Raw genomic sequence first — 8,426 nt, forward strand, 5'->3', positions numbered from 1 at the left:
GGCCCAGGCCCAGAGAAGGCAGGGAAGACTTCCTAGAGGAGGAGGGTCTTCTGGGGAGCTTGAGGTATGAGCTGGAACTCTCCATGAAGCAAGTGGGAAGAGGGAGAAGTTTGGGCAAAGGCCCCCTAGATGGGAAGTAGGTGATATGTCAAAGGAGTCATGGAGGGGCTGATGCTTTAAGGGACATGACCACCCATCAGCCTGGTTTGGGTGAAAGTCTCCTAGCAGCAGGAGAAGGAGGCTGTCTTGTTGGGACGTGGCCACCCTTCGGGTTGGCCCCCAGCCCAGAAGACCCAGGACCTGCCTCCGAGCGCCTCCTGGGCCTTCCTGCCCTTCTGCTTCTGCTGCCACTGCCAGATGTTGGTGGGAAGTGTCTCTGCCCAGAACTGCTGTCAGGCCTTCCTTAGCTTCTGGCTGACCCGTGCACCAGGCTGATTTCCAGGTATTGCTCTGAACAGTTGAATGGGGGCCAAGGAGGCAGCCCCTTGCCATTGGCATCCCTGGCTGGGAGGAATGAATGAAGACAAAGGTCTCCTCTATTGCTCCCTGGGAGGCAGACCTGAGTAGTCTAGGCCCAAAGCCAGGCATGCCTGTTTGCTTACTCACCCTGTCCAGGAGAAGTGGATCCACGGGGCCATCATGGTGAGGCTCAGCTCCTGCTCCTTCTCTGTGGCTTCTGGAAAGGTTATGAGAGGGACAGACCTGGATCAAGGTCATGTGGGTCTTGGAAGAGACTCAAGGGTCCCCTCTGATGACCTGAGACCTCTGTTCCTGCATGCCCCACCCTACCCTGGTGGAGCCGGCAGCCGAAGGATCTTGTGTCTGTTCATCCTCACCCGGCATGGAGCTCTCATCCATGAGGAAAGGACCCCCGAAGATGAAGGTCTTCTCAGCCCCATGATCAGCCCCGCACCTAGCCCGGCTTGATCTTCGCAAAAGAACTGGGTCGATGCTGGAACTCACAGAAAAAGATGGAGACCCCAGAATCTGTGGAGAGATGGCTGGATGAGAAGTAGATACCCACAGCCTGATCAGGTCCTATCTTTGGTAAGCCAGGCTCATCATAACACCAATACCAGTAATAATAATGATGATGACAAAATGATGAACAGCAAGCCTTTACTGAGTGCTTGCTAGGTGTTGAGCATCATTCCATGTGCTTTATGTGTCATTGTTTATTTTATCCTCATAACAACCTATGGATTAGCTCATTATATATTATTATTGCCATTTTACAAACGAGGAGACTGAGGCACAGAAGGGCTAGGTATTTGCCAGAGGTCACAAAGACAGGAACCTGGAGCTGTTCTAGGACTGTGTTAGAGATTAGCCATGAGGTTTGGAGGAAGCAAGACTTTTCTCCCAGGAGAAGGGCTGAAAGCAGAAGAAATCACTCATGAGTCAATTGAATCCCTGAGAATTGGTGATAAGTCCTGCTGGGTGACCTTTGGCAAGTCACTGCACCTCTCTGTGTCTTGGTTTTCTCCTCTGCAGAGTGCCCTGCCAGAGTCGCCTCTCATTGCTGCGATACTGCATCCCTGAGAGGAAGTGGAGAGTGGGGATAGCAGTGGAGGCTGGCACCATGTCATTTGTGATAACTCAGCTCCTGGGCCCAAGTGGGAAAGGTGGGACAGGTAGATAGGGATAGGCTTACCTTAGAGGTTTCTGGAAAAATTCAATGTTCATGACAAGGTTGCTTATCAATTCCTTGAAGGCTTCTCATTTGGCTTGTCCATCTGAGCTGCTGTGTAGGTACTCATTTATGATGGTGGCATCACCTCAGTGGGCACATCCTGGGGCAAGAGGCTTGCTCAGGTCCCACAGCCACAGCAGACCCTCCCAAGAAGCTCCACACCCTCCTGCCTGGCCTGTCGCATGTCCCAGGGCTCATGTGCCAGGAGCTAGCCACTTGCCGCCCTTGGGGGTTCTAGATGGTGTCTGGGAGGGATAAGGTCAGATCTGGAGTAAAATGCTAGCTCTGCAATCACTTTTGGCTGTGTGACCTCAGACAGGTTGCTGAGCCTCTCTGAAAGGTAGTTCCTCCCTGGAAGTTTGTTTGGCAGCCTATGTGAAGCACAGTGTTCTGGCCTGGAGCAGGTGCTCAGTTGAAGTTAACCAGGAAGTTAGTGAGAGAACAAATCATGGGCACTCCCCACAGCTCCAGAGAGCAGTGATGAGGTTGTGTGAATGAGGAGGGCTCTGGGGGGTCTCAAAGAAGGGAAATGCACATAGATTGAGCACCTCCTGGATACCAGCTCCTTGGTAGACTCTTCAAATGCAGCATCCAGTATCCTTCTTAAACAGCTCACATGGGTGGGATGTATCATCCCCATTTACAGGTGAAGAAATGGACTCAGAGGGGTTAGGATAACTGTGGACAAGTAGCTAGGGTTGGGATTTGACCCCAGGTCCACCTGGTTTCACATCTGACAATGCAATCTGAAGAGCTGAAGCTCTGGGGTCAGACAACTGGCTCAAGCTCTGCCTCTGCCCTTTACCCATCATGAGACCTGGAGCCTCAGTTTCCTCATCTGTAAAATAAGAATAATGAAAGTCCCTACTTCACAGGGTTGTAATGAGGATCGAAGGAGATGAATGCCTGTCCCAGTGCTCAGCACAACACAGTTCCTGGCAGAGAGTATGTGCTCATCAAGGGGCAGTCTATGATGAAAATGATGGTGATGATGATGATGGTGATGATCTTCCTTTGAGAACCACGTTGACTCATGTCCAAGGGGATTCATGGATAGAACTAAAATTCAACATCTGACCCACAGGGCTTGGTGGTAGGTAGGTAACTGTGGGTGCTGGAGGGGAGGAGTAGAGACTACGCTGGGTTCGGCCCCACTGGACTACTCCTTCCTGTCTTCTGCCAAGTAGGGCCTCAGGATGGCCAGCCTGTCCTCCAGGCTCATGTGACCCATCTTATCCAGGAAACCCCAGCCCTGCAGGGACAGCAAGACCCTCTCAGCACAGCCTGATGGCCGCCCATGCTCCCCCACCCGCACCTTCCCACCCAGCTCCCAGCCAGGAGTCGACAAGTGTTCACAGCCCTGCAGCCATGAGCTCGTCACGGAGCCCAGTGTGGCCAAACCCACTAGTCTGCAGACCCCCCAAAATAAACTTCAAACTGGGGAGGGAGGGAAAAGCACCAAATACAACAGGCAAGTGGTTAACAGCAATCTCGGAATTTGTTCAATATTTTCATAGAATAACATCAAGACCCCCAGGTGTTGTAGCAGGGGCTACAGGGAAAGTTCAAATGCTGTCTTTAAAATCAAATGTTGGTTAGTTTTAACAGCACAGTCTCTGGGTTCAAATCCCAGCTCTGCCACTTACTGGGTGCATAACCTGGACCACTTAAATTCTCTGTGTCTCAGTTTCTTTTTCTTTTTTTTAAACAATTCAGACTTTCTTGTTTATTTTTTTAATTTTTATTTATTTATTTATTTGGCTGCACTGGGTCTTAGTTGCAGCACATGGAATCTTCATTGCCGTGTGCAGGATCTTCGTTGCAGCATGTGGGATCTTTAGTTGTGGCATGTGGTATCTAGTTCCCTGACCAGGGATCGAACCTGGGCCCCCTGCATTGGGAGCGTGGAGTCTTAGCCACTGGACCACCGGGGAAGTCCTCTCAGTTTCTTAATCTGTAAAAGGAATGACAATATCCTGCCTGGTAGGATTGTTGTGTGGACTGCGTTAAAGGCCCTGACAGAGTAAACATGATGGAAAGGTTAAAGTTGTTAAAGTTAATTTCATGCCTCCTAGGCTCTTTGTTAATCTTTGTAAGAGCAGGAACAGAAAATCCACAGATGAATAAACACAGAGAGTGTATACCCAAAGGGAGACGTTAATCTTCACTAAGAATTAAAGGACTAAACTAAAGTCACAGAAGCTAAAGTAGCAAAACTTTTTTAAAAAGTTGGTCTACAAGATCAATATACAAAAACCAATTGTGTTTCTGTACACTAGCAATGAACAATCTGAAGATGATATTAAGAAAACCATTCCATTTACAATAGCATCAAAAAGAATAGAATACTTAGGAATAAATTTAATAAGGGAAGTACAAGACTGTACATTAAAAACTAGAAAACATAATTGAGAGAAATTAAAGAAGACCTAACTAAATGGAAAGATGTTCCATGTTCATGGGTTAGAAGACTTGATATTGTTAAAATGGTAATACTTCCCAAACTGATCTATACATTCATTGTGATCCCTATGAGAATCTCAGCTGCTTTTTTTTTTTTCAGAAATGAACAAGCTGATCATAATTCACTTGGAAATGCAAGGGACCCAGAATAGCCAAACAATTATTATGGATTGATTTGTGTCTCCACATAAAAAATATGTGGAGTCATAACCCCCAGTACCTCAGAATGTGACCTTATTTAAAGATAAGGCCGTTAGTCAAATTAAGATGATTACAGAGGTAATCATTCGGGTGGGCCCTAGTCTAATATGCCTGGTGTCCTTGTAAAAGGGAGAAATTTGGACACAGAGACAGATGGGTCAGAGGGAAGACAATGTGAAGCCAGAGGGAGAATGCCATCTATAAGCCAAGGAATGTGTGAGGCTACCAGAAACTAAGAAAGAGGCATGGAGTCTCTCTCACAACACTCAGAAGGAACCAACCCTGCTAACACCTTGATTTCAGACTTGTAGCCTCTAGGATAGTGAGACAATTAACTTCTCTTGTTTAAGTCACACAGACTGTGGTCCTTTGTTATGGCAACTCTGGCAAAATAATACAGCAACCCTGAAAAAGAAGAACAAAGCTGGGGAATTCACACTTCCCAATTTCAAAACTTACTACAAAACTACAGTAATCAAGATAGTGTGGTAGTACCATAAGGATAGACATAAAAATTAACAGAGTAGAATTGAAAGTCCAGAAACAAGCTCCTTCATTCATGACCAACTGATTTTCAGTAAGGGCACCAAGACAGTTCAGTAAGTAAAGAATAGGTTTTTTTCAACAAATGATGCAGGGACAGCTGGATAACCACATGCAAAAGAATCCCTAATTCATACCATATACAAAAATTAACTTCAGATGAATGTAATTCATTCATGTAACAGCTAAAACTATAAAATTCTTAGAAGAAATCATAGAGGTAAATCTTTATGACCTTGGATTAAGCAATCATTTTTTAGGTATGACACAAAAAGGCCAAGCAACAAAAGAAAAAATAAATTAAACCTCATCAAAATAAAGAATTTTTGTGTTGCAAAGGTTACTGTCAACAAAGTGAAAAGATAACCCACAGAATGAGAAAAATAGTTGCAAATCATATATTGGATAAGAGACTTGTATCTAGAATATATGTAAATCTTTACCACTCAACAATAAAAAGGCAAATAATCCAAATGGTCAAAAGATTTCAGAAGACATTTCTCCAAAGGAGATATAAAAATGGCCAATAAGTGCATGAAAAGATGTTCACTATTTTAGTCACTAGGGAAGTGCAACTCAAAACCACAGTGAGATACCACTTCACACCCACTGGGATGACTACAATCAAAACAAAAGATATTAACAAGCATTGGCAAGGATGTGGAGTAATTGAAATCCTCACACACTGCTGGTGGGAACGTAAAATGGTGCAGCTACTTTGGAAAACAGTTCAGCTGTTCCTGAAATGATTAAACAAAGAGTTGCTATATGACCCAGAGTTTCCATTCCTAAGTATATAACCAAGAGAAATTAAGTCATATGTTTGCACAAAAACTGGTACATAAATGTTCTTAGTAGGGGAATCCATAATAGCCAAAAACATGGAAACAACCCAACTGTCTATCAGCTGATGGATGGATAAACAAAATGTGGTATATCCATACAATAGACTATTCAGCCACAAAAAGGAATGAAGTACTAATATCTGTTACAACATACATGAACCTTGAAAACATTATATTAGATGAAAGAAGTCATACACAAAAAACCATATACTGGGATTTCCCTGGTGGTCCAGTGGGTAAGACTCCGAGCTCACAATGCAGGGGGCCCCAGTTCCATCCCTGGTTGGGGAACTAGATTCTACATGCATGCCACAAGTAAGAGTTTGCATGCTGCAACTAAAAGTTCCTGCATGCCGTAACTAAGACATGGCACAGCCAAAATAAATAAACAAATATTTAAAAACCAAACAACCTCCCCCCCCAAAAAACCCAAAACCCATAAATTGTATGATTCTATTCTATGAAATGTCCAGAATAGGCAAATCCATAGACTTGACAGAAAGTAAATTCGTGATTGTCAGGGGCTGTGGGGGTGGGGTGCGGGGAGGGATGAGAAGTGACTGCTAACGGGCACCGGCTTGTTTTTGGGTGATGCTGATGCAAATGTTCTGGAATAAGATAGTGGTGATGGTTGCACAACTTTGTGAGTATACTAAAAACCACTGAACTGTACACTTTAAAGGGGTAAATGTTATGGTATGTAAATTACATTAAAAAAAAAAGTTGACATTTGGGCTTCCCTGGTGGTGCAGTGGTTAAGAGTCTGTCTGCAAATGCAGGGGACACGGGTTCGATCCCTGGTCCGGGACGATCCCACATGCCGCGGAGCAACTGGGCCCGTGCGCCACAGCTGCTGAGCCTGCACTCTGGAGCCCACGAGCCGCGGGTGCTGAAGCCCCCCGCGCCTGGAGCCCGTGCTCCGCAACAAGAGAGGCCACTGCATTGAGAGGCCCGCGCACTGCAACGAAGAGTGGCCCCTGCTCGCCGCAGCTAGAGAAAGCCCGCACACAACCACAAAGACCCAACACAGCCAAAAATAAATAAATAAATAAATGTATATATTTTTTTAAAAAGTTGACATTTAAAAACTGTGGTCTGCAAATGCTGGTAAAGTTGCAATGAAACTTGTAGACTCCAGGGCCTCCCCTGGTGGTCCAGTGGTTAGGACTCTGCGCTTCCACTGCAAGGGGCATGGGTTTGATCCCCAGCTGGGGAACTAAGATCCTGCAAGCTGCGCAGTACTTCCAAAACAAAACAAAAAACCCATAGACTTTGTTGGTGGCAATTTAAATCGGCAGAGCAATTTCAGAAAGTGTTACGCCAATGGCGACATGTACGAAGTGGAGAGGTCTCCATGAGGGATATGAGTTACTTTCCATGGCTAAAGCTTTCACCGTGGATATTTAGTAAACAGCTAGTTGGCTGAAAAATTTACAGTTTATGGAAATTCACATAACATACAATAAACCATTTTATAAAGTATACAAGTCAGTGGCATTTAGTGTGTTTGCAATTTTGTGTAACTACCACATCTCTCTAGTTACAAAACTCTTTCACTTCCCCAGCAATACACCCTGTACCCATCAAGTAGTCACTCTTCATTCCCACCCCTACCCCCCCTCACCTCACACACCAATACCCCCATCCCCTGATGACCTGATAACCATTAATCTGCTGTCTGCCTCTATGGATTTACCTATTCTGGCTGTATCACATAAAAGCAATCATACGATATGTAACCTTTTGTGTCTGGCTTCTTTCACTTAGCACCATGTTTTTGAGGTTCATCTAAGTTGCAGCACAGACCAGTATTCCATTCCTTTTTCATGGCTGAATAATATTTCACTGTGGCTGCACCACAATTTTTTTATCCATTCATTCATTAAAGGGCATTTGGGTTGTTTCTACCAACACTACTATATGAATACTACTACTATAATTATGAATACTACTACTATAAACATTTATTTATACATTTCTCTGTGGTCCTATGTTTTCATTTCTCTTGGCTGTATAGCTAGAATGGAATTGCTAGTCATATGGTAATTCTGTGTTTAATGCTCTGAAAAACAAACAAGCTCTTTTCCACAGTGGTTGGATGATGCCCTTATAGAGCCTCAGCGCCTTGGGCCTGAGCAGCTCTGCCAAGGGGCCCGAGGACTGAGGATACCCAGGGTGTATGTTGGGGGTGACTCTCAGGTAGGCCTGCTCTCTTGGAGGACCCTCAAATGACAGGGCAGAAGCAGGGCACTACCCTCCAGTGGTCCTGAGACCCGGGGTAGGGATGATGGAGGAAAGGGGGCAGGAAGACTGCTATTAACAACTCGAATCCCATTCCAAATGCAGGGAAGATGTGACTTAAGAGCCAGACCTCCTGCACTCAAATCCTGGCTTTGCCAAGTGGCAGCTGTGTGACCTAGTACAAGTTATTTCACAGCTCTGGGCCTAGTTTTGTCATCCATAAAACAGTGATGATAACAGGAACCAACCTCATAGGGTTAAAGTGAGGTTACATTGTGAAAACACGAGGCAAGAAACCAGAGCCAATGGGAGCCTGTTCTTGTGTCAGGACAGGGTCTCTCAGGGTGTCTGTCTCTGTGCTGGCTTGGGAGACTCCCACTCCAAGGCGGGGCAGGACTTACCTCTGGGCCTCAGTGTCAGGAACATGGCGGGCTGGGAGT

The 8,426-nt window shown here is 45.3% G+C and overlaps 1 pseudogene across 1 annotated transcript; it reads right to left on the minus strand.

The window, feature by feature from the left end:
- Window positions 1-221: 221 nt before the first annotated feature.
- LOC308605713 (carboxylesterase 3-like) lies at window positions 222-8,412 on the minus strand (annotated as a pseudogene). The gene is made up of 4 exons: window positions 8,388-8,412; window positions 837-987; window positions 607-676; window positions 222-500 (listed from the first exon to the last, which is right to left on the minus strand). The product of its transcript is annotated as a carboxylesterase 3-like (transcript).
- Window positions 8,413-8,426: the final 14 nt, after the last annotated feature.

Source organism: Mesoplodon bidens (assembly GCF_964165515.1).
Source record: "Mesoplodon bidens genome assembly, chromosome: 18".
NCBI classification, from domain to species: domain Eukaryota; kingdom Metazoa; phylum Chordata; class Mammalia; order Artiodactyla; family Ziphiidae; genus Mesoplodon; species Mesoplodon bidens.